The sequence below is a fragment of the Rattus norvegicus genome, chromosome X, assembly GCF_021556685.1.
Source record: "Rattus norvegicus strain SHRSP/BbbUtx chromosome X, alternate assembly SHRSP_T2T, whole genome shotgun sequence".
NCBI lineage: Eukaryota > Metazoa > Chordata > Mammalia > Rodentia > Muridae > Rattus > Rattus norvegicus.
Genome location: NC_141554.1, coordinates 120383632 through 120401984, shown reverse-complemented (window position 1 = coordinate 120401984; position 18353 = coordinate 120383632). Strand labels below are relative to the sequence as shown.

The following is an 18353-nucleotide window of genomic DNA, read 5'->3' as shown; positions in this document are numbered from 1 at the left end:
CCTCAGGGAATAGCAAGAGAGTGCCCCAACAGGTAACCTGGACTCTGAAATACCACTGTAGAATCTCCTTCATTTCAGTGTTGGGACCCCAGTCCCTCTGTATCCACACTTCCTCATCCCCAAACCTGCTGAAGCAGCACACTTAGCTGTTCTTAGAAACAGGAAATCAATTCCGCTTGATGGCAGTATTGCTCCATGAGTGACAAGGTACCCTTATTGCAGGGTCTCTCCAATATCCATCTCTAGGGAAAAAACAGGCCAACAGTTTGCCAGGAGACTACAATGGTTGAGTTCAATCCCAGATATTTCTGCCCACGGGTGGGCACTGCAGTCTTTCTGAATGCTTATGCAATGTGTGTGTGTGTGTGTGTGTGTGTGTGTGTGTGTGTGTGTGTGTGTGAACATCAACGCTGGGTATACAGTTCCATTATATTCAGTCATTCCACCACAGGGGCAGCTTTTAACCCTAAAGGTTTAAACACCATATAGGAAAATGGAAAACCTAAATTGGAAAATCCACCACTGGATGCAAGAGTTGTTAGAAGCCACAGAGACAAACCTTTAGAGAAAAGATGGACTCAGGGAGAACACACTACCATCTCCCACAGCCAAGGAAGACATCATGACTTTGGGGTCCACGGTGATCAGTTTGTGTCCAGGCTTTCTATGGTTGTACAGATACCCGTAACCAGGTTACACTAAGCTTCAGGTTAAGGTTAGGTGCCCTCTCCTCTCCACACTCACTCACCAGTCTCCTGGCAGGGAGAGTCATGAGGTAGAGAAGAAAGTGGGCAGCCTGGTCATCTACCCGCAGAGGTCCTCGGAGCAGAAATGGATTTTTACCTGACAGAGGAAGGTTCCAATTTACACAGAAGACAAATATATATATATATATTTTTTTTTTCAGGAAATTTCCAATCTGAGGTCTTTGGATCCTTAAGCCAATAGAACAGAATAGAGAGGAGAGCTGCTAACCAAACACTTCGGTCTTCTTGTCTAAAGATCTCAACTTATGGAGTCCATGACCCTGGATTTGCATGGGTGGATGTTCTGGGCCATTGCTACATCATGGGTGAGTTTGGGAATTGAGGATCCTTTTTCCTCTGGAGGATCCTGGTCATGGGGCATGAAAATATCCCAGAAGAATCCAGATTCCCTCCCAGGGGCTGCGTGCCTGTCATGCCCTGGGTGAGGCAACAAAGCATCTCTTTGGACTCATCTTACCACTATTATGGTCTCACCATCAGTCATCTATCCCACCTCTTTCCCCACACATTCATTGTCAATCACTGCTTTCCCAGTAACTCCTTTCTGCAACCTCCCATGTGTCCATTGTCCTCTGTGCATCATGGAGTCTAGCTCCAGGCATGATTCCAGTGTAAGTCCTCAGGCAAGTTAGGGTGGTTCCCTCCCTCAGGCCAACTGCCTATCTGTTTGAAGGGATAGCTTTGTTGTGGCGAAACTAGAAAATGTCCTGCCTATGTCTCACCTTTACAGATGTTTTCCCGGCCTGTGGGTTGTGTGGGGACCTGATTTGATGCTGAACCCCGGATTCCAAGTCCAAGACAAAGAGAGCTCTCCCAGCAAAACTCCTGAAGTACAGCAGAAGAATAAAGGGAATAAAAAGGAAGCCAAAAGACAGAAAATACAGAAAGGAAGGGAAGAAAAAAAGCAGAGACAACAGGCTGAGTATCTAAGAGTGGAAGGAGGGAAGGAATGAAAAAGAGGGAGTAATGGAAGTGAGAGTAGGGTAGAGAGTATGATGAATTGAAAGGACTGACATATTTTTGACCTCTAGATGGCATTTCTCGAGACCCTGAAGCTCATGAACAAAGTCCAGAATCTCATGGGCACTGGCTGATTCCAAGAAATGAGATATATATGCAGAAAGGTATCTAAAAAACAGGTCAGAGGCAATTGGGGGAGATTCCTAACCTTGATCAGCAAGTTACCCACATATCTGTGCCCCAGTTGATGAATCCGAAATAGTGTTCCTCATCACTGTGCAAACATGGCCGCCTCGAGATCACAAAGCCCATATTCGCAAGTAGCTGAATTTATTACTCAGAGAAGCAAGCTGGCTAACCGCAGAACCTGCCAGTTGGCTCAAGCTACCTTCACTTTAATATTTGAACCAGAAGCTGAAGCACTCCTCACCCACTACCAGACTTGCCAAGGAAAAGCTTATGGAGGTGTTGATAAGAACAGCAAAGCAATTCCACTGGATGGCAGTGTAGTATCAAGAATGTGAAGATACCCTTCTTACAGGTTCTCTCCCTCCGCCCTTCTTGGAGTGAAAAAAAAAAAAAACTGAAACAGTTCAACATAACACTTGACTCTGATATATGTTAGATAGAAATTGGTTCCTTATGTCTACAGTACCTATTATCACTGATCTGACCTGGGTGGTCTCTGTTTCAGTGTATTAAGATATTCTCCCACAAGGACAGGGACCATCCTCAAGGCATAAGGGCCAAACAGGAAAACCCAATGAGGATCCCTTCCCCTGGATGCAAGGGTCAGGAGAAGCCATAGAAACAAACTTCTAGCCAGAGACTTAGTCTGGGGCACAGTACAGCACCATCAGTTCAGCACTCGAGTTCGCACTAAATTGGGAACTGCAAAGCTAGAAAGAAGAGTCAGAAGACGCAATACATATAAATTCTTCAGAAGAAACGGGACCTTGGGCTGAGTACAAGTCCCTCCTGTGCTACCAAGATATATCTATTCTTCAGTCCTTTGCCCCCAGACATTTTGAGAGAAAACACACTGAATTATTGGTGGGAACATTAAGAACAGATCACTTGCTGACAGTATTGAACCAAGAAGCCAAGGTACCCATCTTTCAGGTTCTCTCCCTCCACCCTTCTTTGATAAACAACAACAACAACAACAACACCACACACGCACACACACACACACACACACACACACACACACACACACACACACACATTTTGCCAATAAATCCCAAGTTGACTGACCTTAATCATGGCCTCCTTTGGCCAGAGATGGGCTTTGGAGCTTCACTGTATACATACTGTCTCGGAGGTCACAGGCCACACAAGTTCCTCATTCCCAGTCCAACACAAGAACGTGGCATGCCCTCAGAAACATACAGGAAAACTAAGAGCAATGGTCAAAAGAAGGTCTACAAATACATTCTTAGGCAGAAACTTGACCTTGGGCAACATATGACTCACTCACATCTTTCCAGAAATAATCTGACTGGCCCATATGTACATAACTTATAACTGGAATTTTGTCAGTGAGTGCCAAGGTAAACCATAGAGTGTTCAGTCCTCCCACGGGGAAGAAGAGATTGTATAGCCATTCGACAACCAAGCTTCTAGTTCAAGGCTACCTGATTCTTCTCCCTACACATACATACCAGGCTCCTGACAGGAAAAGTTGGAAGGACAAATAAGGAAGACAGTTGGAACAATAGAGACAACCAGCTATTCAAACAGAGTCAAGGGCCAGTGATACATTCAAACCTAGAAGAAGGAGATGCCAGGTTGTAGTGAAGAAGAAAAAAAAAAACCACACACACACACACACACACAGATGCTTTCCTTTTTGAGTGCCCTAGTTCCTTTTTTACAAACCAGAGTCAAAATAAAAACTACAACTGTCACCCAAACTCTTTGGTCTTCTTGTCCAGAGAACCCAACCTGTGCATTCCCAGACCTTGTCTGTACTTCCTGTCAGCCATATTGTAAAGTTCATGTGAGTTTTTTGTGTTAAGTCACTTTATCCTCTAATGAAACATTGGGCTTCTAGAATATTCACCTGGGAACTATGTCAAAGAACTGTTAGCCCTACAGATACTACGTCAGAGTAAAAGGTTGGGAAAAAAGGTCTTCCAAGCAAATGGTCCCAAGAAACAAGCTGGAGTTGCCATCCTAATATCCAATAAAATACACTTTCAACCAAAAGTTATCAAGCAAGATCATCAAGAATAAAAATCCACCATGAGAAAGTCTCAATTCTGAACATCTATACCCCAAATGCATGTGCTCCCACATTCATAAACTTTACTAAAGCTCAAAACACACATTGAACCCTACACAATAATAGAGACTTAGTCACCCCACTCTCGCAGAACACTGAAACACAAGCTAAACAGAGACACAGTGAAACTAATAGAGGTCATGAACCAAATGGATTTAACAGATTCTTTTTTCTTTTCTTTTTTTTTTTTCCGGAGCTGGGGACCAAACCCAGAACCTTGCGCTTGCTAGGCAAGCGCTCTACCACTGAGCTAAATCCCCAACCCTGATTTAGCAGATATTTACAGAACATTTCACCCTAAAACAAAAGAATGCACCACTTTTGCAACGCCTCATGGTACCTTCTCCACAGCTGACCATGTAATTGGTCACAAAACAGGCCTCAAAAGATACAAGAAGGTTGAAATAACCCCATGTATCCAATCAGATCACCATGACCTAAGGATGGTCTTCAATAACAACAAAAACAACAGACAACCCACATACCGATGGAATCTGAACAACTCTCTAATCAATGATAAATTGGTCAGAGAGGAAATAAAGAAGAAAAAAAGACTTCCTGGAATTCAATGAAAAGGAAGACACAACATACCCAAACTTATGGGACACAACGAAAGCAGTGCTAAGAGGAAAATTCATAGCACTAAGTGCCCTGGTGAAGAAACTAGAGAGTTTGGGCACTATCAATTTAGAAGCATGCCTGAAAGCTCTAGAACAAAAAGAAGCAAACACACCCAAGAGGAAAAGACAGGAACGAGTCCAACTCAGGGCAGAAATCAACCAAATAGAAACAAAGAGGTCTATAGAAAGAATCAGCAAAACCAAAAGCTGGTTCTTTGAATCAGCAAGATAGATAAACTGTTAGTCTAACTAAAGGGCCCAGAGGCAGTGTCCAAATTAACAAAATCAGAAATGAAAAGGGAGACATAACAATAGAAACAGAGGAAATTAAAAAATCATCAGATCCTACTTTCAAAAGCCTATACTCAACAAAACTGGAAAATCTAGATGAAATGGCTTTCTAGACAGATACCACATTCCAAAATTAAATCAAGATCAGGTAAACTTTCTAAACAGGCATATATTCCCTAAGGAAATAGAACTCATTAAAAACCTCCCAACCAAAATAATCTCAGGGTCAGATGGCTTTAATGTAGAATTCTACCAGACCTTCAAAGAAGACTTAAGACCAATATTCCTCAAACTATTCCATAAAATAGAAATGGAAGGAACACTATGCAATTCATTCTATAAAGCCACAATTACTCTGATACCTAAAACACACAAGGACACCACAGAAAAGAATAACTTCAGACCAGTTTTGCTTATGAATATCGATGCAAAAATACTCAATAAAATTCTTGCAAACTGAATCCAAGAACACATAAAAGCCATCAATCACGATGATAAAGTAGACTTCAGCCAAGGGATGCAAATTTGGTTCAAGACATGAAAATCCACTAATGAAATCATATATATATATACGTGTGTGTGTGTGTGTGTGTGTGTATACATATCAAAGAAAAAATCAAATGATCATCTCCTTAGATGATGAAAAAGCATTTGACAAAATAAAACACCCCTTCATGTTAAAAATATGGGAGATAGCAGTAATTCAATATCTATTCATAAACATAAGCAATTTACTGCAAATGAACAGCCCATATCAAATTAAATGGAGAGATACTTGAAGCGATTCCACTAAAATCAGGGACATGACAAGGGTGGCCATTCTCCCCACATCTATTCAATATAGTACCAAAGTTCTAGCTAGAACAATAATACAATAAAAAGAGACCAATGGGATACATGTTGACAAAGAAGAAAAGGTATCCCTATTTGCAGATGATCCGATAGTATACATAAATGACCCCAAAAAATTCCACCAGAGAACTTCTATAGCTGATAAACAACTTCAGCAAAGTGGCCGGACATAAAATTAAATAAATCAGAAGCTTTCCTTTATACAAATGATAAGCAGACTGAGAAAGAAATTAGGGAAAAGACTCCCAACAATAGCCACAAATAATATAAAATATCTTTCGGGTAACTCTAACTATACAAATGAAAGGTCTATATGACAATAACTTCAAGTCTCTCAAAGAAAACAAAGAAGCTCTCAGAAAATGGAGAGATTGTCCATGCTCATGGATTGGCAGAATTAACATAGTAAAAATGGTCATCCTACCAAAGGCAATGTACGATTTCAGTGCAATTGTCATCAAAATCCCCACGCAAGTCTTCAAAGACATGGGAAGAGCAATTCTCAAATTCATCTGGAAAAGGAAAAAACCCAGAATAGCGAAAATGATTTTTAACAATAGAACTTGTGGGGGAATCACCATCCCTTACCTCAAGCCATAATACAGAGCAATAGTGACAAAAGCTGCATGGTATTGGTACAGAGACAGATACATTGGTCAATGGATAGAATTGCAGACCCAGAAATAAAACAACATACTTATGCATACTTGATCTTTGACAAAGATGCTAACAATATACAGTGGGGAAAAAAAGAAAAAGAAAGTATCTTCAATAGATGGTGGTGGTCTAACTGACAGTCTGTAGGTAGAAAATGAAAATAGATTCATTTGTCACCTTGCACAAAGATCAAGTCCAAGTGGATCAAGTACCTCAACATAAAACCAGATACACTGAATCTAATCGAAGAGAAAGGGGGAAAGAGCCTTGAACTCTTTGGCACAGGAGGAAATTTCCTAAACAGAACTCCAATGGCTCATGCTCTAAGATAAAGAATTGATAAATAGAACCTCATGAAACTGGTAAGCCTCTATAAGGCAAAGGATATAGTCAATAGGACAAATTGGCAATCTACAGATAGGAAAAACCAGTCTTCACTAACCCAATTTCTTTTTTTTTGTTTTTTTTTTTTTGTTTGTTTGTTTTTAGGGCATATGGTGGCTATATTTAGGGAACATCCACCTTTTTATTGGATTTTTTTATTTTTTTAAATTTATTTAATACTTAATAATAATTCTTTGGTTTCCGGGCAAACATCCCCCTCCCCCCTCCCCTTCCTTATGGGTGTTCCCCTCCCAACCCTCCCCCCATTGCCGCCCTCCCCCCAACAGTCTAGTTCACTGGGGGTTCAGTCTTAGCAGGACCCAGGGCTTCCCCTTCCACTGGTGCTCTTACTAGGATATTCATTGCTACCTATGGGGTCAGAGTCCAGGGTCAGTCCATGTATAGTCTTTAGGTAGTGGCTTAGTCCCTGGAAGCTCTGGTTGCTTGGCATTGTTGTACTTTTGGGGTCTCGAGCCCCTTCAAGCTCTTCCAGTTCTTTCTCTGATTCCTTCAATAGGGGACCTATTCTCGGTTCAGTGGTTTGCTGCTGGCATTCGCCTCTATATTTGCTGTATTCTGGCTGTGTCTCTCAGGAGCGATCTACATCCGGCTCCTGTCGGTCTGCACTTCTTTGCTTCATCCATCTTGTCTAATTGGGTGGCTGTATATGTATGGGCCACATGTGGGGCAGGCTCTGAATGGGTGTTCCTTCAGTCTCTGTTTTAATCTTTGCCTCTCCCTTCCCTGCCAAGGGTATTCTTTTTCCTCATTTAAAGAAGGAGTGAAGCATTCACATTTTGATCATCCGTCTTGAGTTTCGTTTGTTCTAGGGATCTAGGGTAATTCAAGTATTTGGGCTAATAGCCACTTATCAATGAGTGCATACCATGTATGTCTTTCTGTGATTGGGTTAGCTCACTCAGGATGATATTTTCCAGTTCCAACCATTTGCCTATGAATTTCATAAACTCGTTGTTTTTGATAGCTGAGTAATATTCCATTGTGTAGATGTACCACATTTTCTGTATCCATTCCTCTGTTGAAGGGCATCTGGGTTCTTTCCATTTTCTGCCTATTATAAATAAGGCTGCGATGAACATAGTGGAACACGTGTCTCTTTTATATGTTGAAGCATCTTTTGGGTATATGCCCAAGAGAAGTATAGCTGGATCCTCAGGCAGTTCAATGTCCAACTTTCTGAGGAACCTCCAGACTGATTTCCAGAATGGTTTTACCAGTCTGCAATCCCACCAACAATGGAGGAGTGTTCCTCTTTCTCCACATCCTCGCCAGCATCTGCTGTCACCTGAGTTTTTTTTTTTCCCATCAAAAACCAATTTATTGCAACAGGCACCGATTATAAGTTTTAGAGTTTATATTATGTGGATTAGCAGTGTCAGGCTGGGTGATATCCAACATCATTTTATTTCTCTAAATCTTAGAAATTTATAAATTGGAGATTTAAGAGGGATTTTTAAAAGGTGGTACATAAAACACATTCACTATTAGAAACCATTCAATGGACAATAGTGGAGGGAACAGAATTATCATACATCCTAACCTTCGTCCCTCAAAGTAGCATCATGAAATTTAACCACCTTTCCCTTGCCAGATGAATCTTTGTCAAGGCTGTGCTTTTCTGAAGCAGGAGAGAAGCAGTGTGTATGTTTCTAAGAGGCACGGATGGGATCCAAGCAACAAACACTGCATAATGAGAAATTAAATATTCAGTGCTCAAAATATCACTATTTGCAGATGATATGATAGTATAGTTGTGTCTCCAAAAATTCCACCAGTGAACTCCTAAACCTGATAAACAACTTCAGCAAAGTTGGGCATAAAATTAACTCAAACAATCCAGTGGCCTTCCCTTACTCAAAGGATAAGCAGGCTGAGAAAGAAATTAGGGGGTCACCCGTGCTTGTGTCTCCCCACGTGCGTAGTGAACTAAGGGCATCATGAGGTAGAGATGGGGGCGCGCATGACCCGTGCCTTCAGGAACTTCAACGTGGAGAAGCAAGCAGAGCAGGACATCAGCAAGAGGAAGCCCTCCATGGCACCCAAGCACCCTTCTACCCACAGTCTCCTGCAGGAGGACCTGAGTCAGTATCCAGAACGAGGAAGAAGTTTCTAGGAAAGATAACAAGCTGCTATCCTTACTAAGAGATGTTTATGTCAATCCCAAAGATCGGTGCCTTCCTTGCCGGTAAAAGCCATTGAACCCCAGCAAGAACCAAAGGAATTCAGACTGCCGATAGGAGATCACTTTGACAAGAATGTCATGGACATTCCCAAAGGCAAGATCACTGTTGTAGAAGCACTGACCCTTCTCAATAACCATAAAGTCTCTCCAGAGACACGGACTGCTGAGAAAATCGCCCAAGAATACCATTTAGAACTGAAGGATGTAAATTCCCTTCTCAAATATTTCGTTACTTTTGAAGTCAAAATCGTTCCTCCTGAAGACAGGAAAGCAATACAATCAAAATGAAGAAAATCACAAAACGATTTCCTGTGTGCGCTCCCAAACTCTGAGTCCTTGTTTTTCATGTATATAAATGATACAAGTTACTGTGATTGAGGGCCATAACTTGGATAGCTCTTTGACCTCTTCAGGATTGTTCATATATATTTTTCTAATTTATGTGTAGTTCCTGGCTATATGTCAGCAGTATTGATCATGTGGGTCGAATGATTCAATATTAAGTTTCACTTTCCAATTTAGGATGGTTTGTTCTTTGGAGGAGACACTGAAAGAAGAGCCCTCCCTCCTGACTCCTGTAAGACTGGCATTGTGTTAGGGACAGATAATCAGCAGTGAGACACAGTGACTATATTTCCCAAGTGAAGAAAGAGAGGAAACTGAGTGCAAAGGAAGTAAAATATATATTAGTACTCAACAAAATAAAAATCCTTGAGGGTTTTTAATGTTTTAAATTGGTTTTAAATATGAAATAACTTTTCAGAAGAATTATTAGTGTCTGTGACCTAGTAGCTGTCTCTTGACAAATAGAAATAGGTAACTTGAAAAGTTTTCTGAGAGGCAATACTTAAGACTATTTGAACAAATAACTTGCTTTAATTTAGAAATGAGAGAAATATGAATGAACAGCAAAAAATAAGAGGATCTGATTTGATAACCAAACATTTATACTTGTTTTCATTCTAGGAGAAAAAGTAGCCGGTAGAAGTATAAAATAAATCCCTCAAGAGACCTAGAAAGTTACCGATTCATTCACTTAAACTCTGGAGCCTGACACATTCCAGTATTAGAATCTCAAATGAGGTAATATGAGTTTGGTTCATTGGGGCATGCTGTACCTGTGGGTTCTTGGCCGCATTGTTTGACCTCTCTGAAAGTGAATTTGTGTAAAAGTAGAACTCTGCTTATGTAAATTCGAAGTTAAATGAAAAAAGGCCAGGCAAGCACAGAGTCTTGCAGTTAAAATGGGTGTCTACAGAACTTATGACGGAGTTGTGTATAGTTTACGATGCAAGGAGACCAGAATTTAGGTTCTCAGAATCCTACTCGTATTTTTACTTATTCTGCCAAATAAAACCCATTTCAAGAAGACAGAATGGAGTTGGGGGAACTGGGCTTGTCCAAGTTCTTTCAAGGAAACAAACAGACATACTTGCCTGGAACATGCTAATTCTAATCGTTGCAAATTATATTGGAAAATGTAGTCAAAACCATCGTCCTTCAATTCAAAATGAGTCTGTGAATCAGTAGTACTGCCTGGTATTTCCTAGGTGGTTAGCAGATATAACTATGGTTTCTTATATGGTATCACAATAAAATCCTTCCATTTTACACATTAAAAAAAGAAATTAGGGAAATGACACACTTCACCATACTCACAAGTAATATAAAACACCTAGGTGTGAGTCTAACTGAGCAAGGGAAAGATCTGTATGGTAAGAACTTCAAGTCTCAGAAGAAAGGAATTTGAGATCTCAGAAGATGGAAAGACCTCCCATGCTCAAGGATTGGCAGGATTAATATAGCAAAAATGGCTATTTTGCCAAAAAATTTTCACAGATTCAGTATAATCCCCATCAAAATTCCAACTCAATTCTTCATAGAGTTAGAAAGAACAATTTGCAAGAACCTCTGGACTAACAAAAACCCATGATAGAAAAAAGTCTTCTTAACAATAAAAGAACTTCTGGAGGAATCACCATCACTGACCCCAAACAGTGTTACACAGCAACGGTGATAAGAACTGTATGGTATTGGTACAGAGACAGGCAGGTAGATCAGTGGAAGAAAATAGAAGACCCAGAAATGAATCCACACACCTATGGTCACTTGATCTTTGACAAAGGAGCTAAAAATATCTAGTGGACAAACTATAGCATTTTCAGCAAATGGTGCTGGTTCAACTGGAGGTCAGCATGTAGAAAAATGCAAATTGATTCATTCTTATAGCTCTGTACAAAAACTTAAATCTAAGTGGATCAAGGACCTCCACATCAAACCAGATACACTCAAACAATAGAAGAAAAAGTGGAGAAGAGTCTTGAAGGCATGGTCACTGGGGAAAAATTCCTGAACAAAACACTAATGGCTTATGTTCTAAGATCAAGAATCGACAAATGGGACCTCATAAAACTGCAAAGCTTCTATAAGGAAAAGGACACTGCCATTAGGATAAGAAAGCAACCAACAGATTGGGAAAAGATCTTTACCAATCCTACATCAGATAGAGGGCTAATATCCAAAATATAGAAAGAACTCAGGAAGTTAGCCACCAGAACCAAATGACCCTATTAAAAATGGGGTATAGTCTCAGAAAAATACACATGGGATGTAGTCATTGATAAGTGAATATTAGCCCAAATGCTCGAATTACCCAAGATGCACGGATCACATGAAACTCAAGAAGGATGACCATTCACTCCTTCTTTAAAATGGGAACCAAAATACCCATAGGAAGGGATAGGGAGGCAAAGTTTAGAGCAGAGACTGCAGGAAGAGTCCTTCAGAGCCTGCCCCACATGTGGGCCATATATATACAGCCAACAAAACTAGATAAGATGGATGAAGCTACGAAGTGCATGATGACAGGAACTGGATATAGATCTCTCCTGAGAGACACAGCCAGAACATGTCAGCAAATGCCAGCAGCAAACCACTGGACCGAGAACAGGACCCCCATTGGAGGAATTAGAGAAAGGTCTGAAGGAACTGAAGGGGCTTGTTACCCCATAAGAACAACAATGCCAACCAACCAGAGCTTCCAGGGACTAAACCACTACCCAAAGACTATACATGGACTTACCCTGGTCTCCAACTGCACATGTAGCAGAGAATAGCCTTGTTGGAGCACCACTGGAAGGGGAAGCCCTTGGTCCTGCCAGGGTTGGACACTGCAGTGTAGTGGAATGTCGGGGTGTATAGGTGGTGAGGGGTAGGGTGAACACCCTTATAGAAGAAGGGGAGTGGGATGGGATAGGGGGGTTATGGCCAGACAACCTGGAAAGGGAATAATATTTGAAATGTAAATAAAAATATCCAATAAAACAAGTAAAGATTTCTTTTAGCAACAAAGGCCTGTATATTTTAAATTATGCGTTTTAGTAAACGCATCTAAAAAGGTATTATACTGATTGATTAGCATAATTTTGCCTCTGGAATTTATTTTTCTAATAGTCTGTCTAAAAAGGAACAGTGCTAGCCTTCTTTCTCTGGGAATGTCACGGGATAGGATACATATTGGGCTTGAGAGCCAGTTAGAGTTGAAAATAATGGAATTTCCAGGTCAGGAGACTGGTGATTGTTTTATTGTAATTTTTATTAAAGCTATTCTTTGACAATTCCAAAAAAATTGCCCATTTTTGTCAGTCATTTGTGTATACATAAACTACTACTCAGTTTACCTTTTTTTTTTTTTTTTTTTTTTTGGTTCTTTTTTTTTCGGAGCTGGGGATCGAACCCAGGGCCTTGCACTTCCTAGGCAAGCGCTCTACCACTGAGCTAAATCCCCAACCCCCTCAGTTTACCTTTTATCTTAACTAAACATAGTCACTGTAACTTAAATTGAGAAAACCATTTTGTGCTGACGTTAGAGTCATCAAGCTAATTCTCAAAAGGTGCATATTACCTGAATTGATCCCTCTAATTTCCTCTCTGTTTTACTCTGCAGCAAGTTCTTCATGTCTGTCAGGATTATTCTGGTATGTAAATTCAATGTATTAAAGGATCTCAAAAGACCCACAGGAAATTCAGATAGGTGAGCCATATGAAAGTTGTGATATATACTGGTATGAGGTTAAGCACACTGAACTAACTACAGAATTAGCCAAGAAGAGGATTACCCCAGACTGTAGCAAAAGAATGGGTTTCTTAGTGGTAGATACCTTTAAACTTGAAATTAATGGAATAAATTGCAATTAAAATCTGTGAAATCTGGTTTTTGCTTTTGGCAGCTATATCAAGGATGTGTTAGAAGGAGTCCCCATAGTCGTCAGGAGCCTCTATCACTTCAGTTATGTGTAATTTTATAATGGAGTTACAGATAAGTCTATCATGAAGTTCCTTTAGTAGTAGTCATCAACTACAACTCTAGGGTTAGGGATGGAGGTGGGTGGCATGGTGCTTATTACACAGGATGCAGAGTCTGCTACTTGAGCAACATGCCCTTCTGCTGAGTCAACCCTAGGATCATAGAACTGGGATATTAGAGGCATGTTTTGAAGGTTTCAAACCCTTTATTCATGAGATATAATTTAATTTCCTATTGTATATTAAGCAATGTACCAGGTACTGTGTTTATAAGCAAGAATAACAGACTTTGTGTCAGCGGAAATCTCAATATTTTAAAATAGTAAATGTAAATTTCACACATGAGTAAGTATTATGAAGAAAACATCTTGTTTTTGTGGTGCTGGGGATCAAACCCAGGACTGTGTATTCTAGCCAACAGCCAGTCTGCAACCCAGACACGACCCTAGTTCTGAGACAAAAGGTAACTTAGATAAAGGCAGTATGAATGAAATTGCAGACTTGGCTACTGAAACAGGCAGTCTCCAATTCCATGGAACAGAATCCCTAAAAGAGGAAGCGCTCTTCTCTCATTACAGTGGGGGTCCTGTACATAGAATTGCCTGTCTGTTCCACTGACAGGACAGCTGACTAAGCTGACAAGATGCTGTCCTGGGAGTTTGGACACAACCTCGGGAACCAATTGCAGCTGTAGAGGCATTTTCATAGTGATGCATTGACACACACTACCTGGTCCCTCTACTGAGCACAATACGCTAACCTATTACCTTTCAGACTCAATGTTGGCTACTCCTGTATCTTGGCCACTTCAGGCTAGATATGGGCCTCTTAGAATAAATCAGGTGGTTCATCCTGGGAGACAAAAACCCTATTGTGTCCCCATGTCCACTGTACTGTGACATTGTACTTATGACTAGAATGTTCTCTTAAGGGACAGGAACCCATTGTATAACTCTCCTTATGGATTCCCATCCCTGGAGGAGAGATCAGAAACTTCAGAAACAATAGAACGGACACTGGATCCAGGGGCTGAACTCAGGTCCTCTCACTGTGCAATGGAAAAATGACCACTAGGACATTGGTACAGGATCCTCAGCTATCACCTTGACTCCTCAAAGGCAGAGTGATGCCCAGGGTGGCCAGGCCTGCTTAGCCTGTGCTAGCACGATGGATCCATACCACACCCAAACTGCTGGAGACATAGAGCATAAAAAGGTGGGGACACAAGCCCCTACCTCAACTGGTTACTAGGTTCCCAAATGGCTTCAAACCTGGATAGGGGAAAATTTATTTCATATTCTGCTGGGGAGGGGAAAATGGTGTGGTTATATTATAACCCCAACAAAAGAAATAATAATAATGATAATAATAATAATAATAATAATATTTGCTAACCAATCTGTGTGCTCTTCACTGCACCAGGTATTACTTCCACTCTCAGCATTCTATAGTTGCCCGTAGTCTCTTGTGTAGGGCTAAGGCCTCATGGGCTGTCTCTGTTCAGTTTACCATATATTCTGCCCTTGTTCATCTCATGTTTAAAGTATCATACTGGTGAGCCCTGATCAGTGTAGAGAGAGGAAGAAGCTATATGGAAGGGGTTGAAGGGAGAAAAGAGAAGAGAGAAACAAAATAATTATATGATAATATCAGAAATTGAAAAAAAATCTTCTTCTGGCTGGACTGCCTGGTTAGGCCTCAGGGGGAGAGGATGTGTTTAGTCTTGCAAGGCCTAGCTGTCCCAGAGCAGGGTGGTACCCAAAGTGAGTGTCCCTTATTCTAAGAAGGGAATGCGTAATGGGGGAGGGATTTGTAAGGGTGGCACTGGGAGGAGAGGAGGGAGGGGGCTGCGATCAGCATGTAAATTGAATAAATAACAACAACCAATGGGAGAAAATAAGGTTTGAATTGGGCAGTAGTGGCGCATGACTTTATTTTTAGTACTGGAGAGGCAGTGGCAGGCAGATCTCTGCATTTGAGGCCAGCCTAGTCTACAGAGTGAGTTCCAGATTAGCCAAGGCTACAGAGTGAAATCCTGTCTCACAACAACCATAACTCAAAATAAATCACCAACAAAGAAACTTTGCTGTAGGAGAGGCTATCCCTAAAACTTTAGCCTGACTGGGCTACGCATTCCTCCACAGGGCTGCTTTGTCAGGCTTCAGTGGGAGAGGATCTGTCCTCTATGAGCCCATAGAGCTCTGTAGAGACTTTATGTGCCAGGGTCAGAAGATACCCAGGGGAGGCTGCAGCCTCTCAGAGAAGGGGATTGGGATCTCTGTGAGGGGGGAATGGGAGGGGCATTGTTTGATGTAAATGAATAAATAAATAAGTAAATAATTGGATAAATAAATAAAACCTTTCGAGGAAGGTCTGTGTATCCCCAATCCCATGTGAAGAGGCCAGAATATCCAGGACAGCTTGTAGCTCCAAGAAAAGAGCTTTGCTGTGACTGGGGAATTCAGAAAGCTGCTAGGATTCCTGTGGGAAGCTCTTTGTACTGACACACTGTTTTCTACTGCAAAGATCCAATGGAAGGCATGCGTGCTTCCTGTGTCTAGTAGGCCAAGACCCACGACCCTTGACTGCTTTGGTAGCCTGTATTGGCTCAGGCTGCCAGAGTCACTTTAGCTCCCTCTGGACTCCAAAGCCTGAAGGAATCCTTTGCCCTGCACCAGATGACATGGACTCTACGCTTTCAAGCCATACCAAGCAAAGCAAAGTTTAGGCACATCCTCAAGATAATTAGGCTTCCAGGCAGTATTTCTCTTAGAATGTCGAGCATCCTATACCTGGGTCCTGGGCCCCCACCTAGCAAAACACCCCAAATACTTACCTGCCACCAGGCATCCTGGTGACAACCTACTACCGTAGGTACTGCAGGCCAGAGGTGGATCTCCCAGAGTGAGTCATAGGAATGGCCTTCATGCCGAAGACCACAAAGGGTTCTCAATTTCACTGGACTGAGACTCTCCACTCATGGGTATGGCACCATGAAGGCATAGAGATTATACACATAGGCCGTCTTTCACAGCTTGCTCGTGGCTCAGCTGAGAACACCCCTAATAAATGTCTGCTGAAATAACAGATTGTGTATGATCCTTATCTTGAGAGGGTAATATGTCATAAGAAAAATGCTGCACCTCAGCTACTCTCTGCTTCTTGAGACCTGAATACCAACCCATAAGGATCTCCTTGGACTTGTCCATCACTCAGTAGGAATTCCTGATCTGTTGTAACCTAACACTTCTCCCCACTCTGTTCCCACACAGTTTCTGAGTATATGTTTGTTTTCTTTATCTAAAGGACCCCGGGTACCTCTATGAGTTGTAACTTTTTATCTTCTGTTACACCTGTGACTACTACAGCTGCAACCCAACACACACCTCACACATAAAGTGCACACTTGGATTTCCTATGGAAGCCATGTTTTTCAGAGTGAGGAGGAGATCTCTGATAGTAGTGAGCTGTGTTGGTGAAGATATGTGGGCAACCTGCTAATGGTTCCTCCTACCACATATCCTCCTACCACCGTAGAGAAGCAGAGTCAGCCCAGGTAGCTCTGGGCACAACAGGGTCCCTGGATTCATGTTACTTTTTGAACCTTCATCTATACCTAGCCTCCATTTCCTGCAATCAGACACTGCCTTGGAGTTTGGAGCTCTCTCCATGGTTTTGGGGAGCCCCAGAACATCCACACACCATTTACATATGCTTGCCTTTCTTCTTTCCCTTTTCCTCCCTTAGCCCATCCTTCTTCCCTGTTCTCCTTCAGTCGTATTGGGCTTTCCTCCTTGTTCCTCCATCCCACACTCCTATCCCCATTCTGTGCTTCTCTCTGTGTGTCCCTCTCTCTCTGTGTGTCTCTCTGTGTGTGTCTCTCTCTGTCCCTCTCTCTCTCTTTGTCTCTCTCTGTCTCTCTCTCTCTGTGTGTGTGTGTGTGTGTGTATGAGAGAGAGAGAGAGAGAGAGAGACAGAGAGACAGAGAGACAGAGACAGAAAGAAACAGGCAGAGACACACAGAGAAATGGTATTCCTTCTCCTGATGCCCCTACTGACTTTGTCCTCCATGTGTTCAGATCCGTAGGAGAAAACAAGATGAAGTATTAGTTTCTTTTGAGTTCGGCAACATGAGACAAAGAGGGACAGCCTAAGGAAAGGGTGCTGTTGAGATAGGCGTGGTACTGTCATCCTAGCAAGGGAAAGAGGCCCGGGTTCTCTGTTGTGTGTCTGCATGCCCTCGTGTCTATGTAGATACCACCAGAGAACCTAGGGTTTTTATTTTTTTTTATACTGTATACGTCTGTACTTGGCTGCATGTGCATGGTAAAGAAAGATCTAGGTACAAGAGGGACTCTGTCTTTGGAGAAAAAAGTCCTGGCAAGTATCTTGACTGTCAGTGGCTTAGTAGGGTAGAGGGAACTATTGTTCACAGACAATGACATCATAAAGTTGTCTGGGTAAGCGCTCTACCACTGAGCTAAATCCCCAGCCCCTAGTCTTTTCTTTTTTACAGTCCAGATTTTATCCTTTACCTGGTCCACCCTCTGTTCCATATCCCATTATCTCCTCCCCAACCCTGTCTCCATGAACATGTACATACCACACCCCCTTACACAGCAAACTTCCCTATTCTCTGTGGCCTCTAGTCTTTTTTTTTTTTTAATCTTTATTAACTTGAGTATTTCTTATTTACATTTAGATTGTTATTCCCCTTCCCGGTTTCCGGGCCAACATCCCCTTAACCCCTCCCCCTCCCCTTCTATATGGGTGTTCCCCTCCCCATCCTCCCCCAATTACCACCCTCCCCCCAACAATCACGTTCAGAGGGGTGAACCCAATTTTTTATAGGGTTATTTGTCTCTCTGCAGTCTAACTTCTTGAGTTCTTTGTATATTTTGGATATAAGCCCTCTATCAGTTGTAGGATTGGTAATGATCCTTTCCCAATTTGTTGGTTGTTGTTTTGTCCCAACAACAGGGTCCTTTGCCTTACAGAAACTTTGCAGTTTTATGAGATCCCATTTG

General features: G+C 41.7%; 1 long non-coding RNA gene and 1 pseudogene across 2 annotated transcripts in view; both read left to right on the top strand.

Annotated features, from left to right (window-relative positions):
• LOC100911253 (uncharacterized) overlaps positions 1–3637 on the top strand; it is a 105674-nt gene extending 102037 nt beyond the window's left edge. Inside the window, exons 7-8 of the long non-coding RNA XR_015646695.1 lie at positions 908–1072; positions 1498–3637. This is a non-coding gene — a long non-coding RNA (uncharacterized LOC100911253). The remainder of the gene's footprint in view (positions 1–907; positions 1073–1497) is intronic.
• A 5114-nt stretch (positions 3638–8751) lies between these two features.
• On the top strand, positions 8752–9443 carry LOC147998335 (NADH dehydrogenase [ubiquinone] 1 alpha subcomplex assembly factor 4 pseudogene; annotated as a pseudogene). The gene has a single exon (XR_015646689.1). The product of XR_015646689.1 is annotated as an NADH dehydrogenase [ubiquinone] 1 alpha subcomplex assembly factor 4 pseudogene (transcript).
• Positions 9444–18353: the final 8910 nt, after the last annotated feature.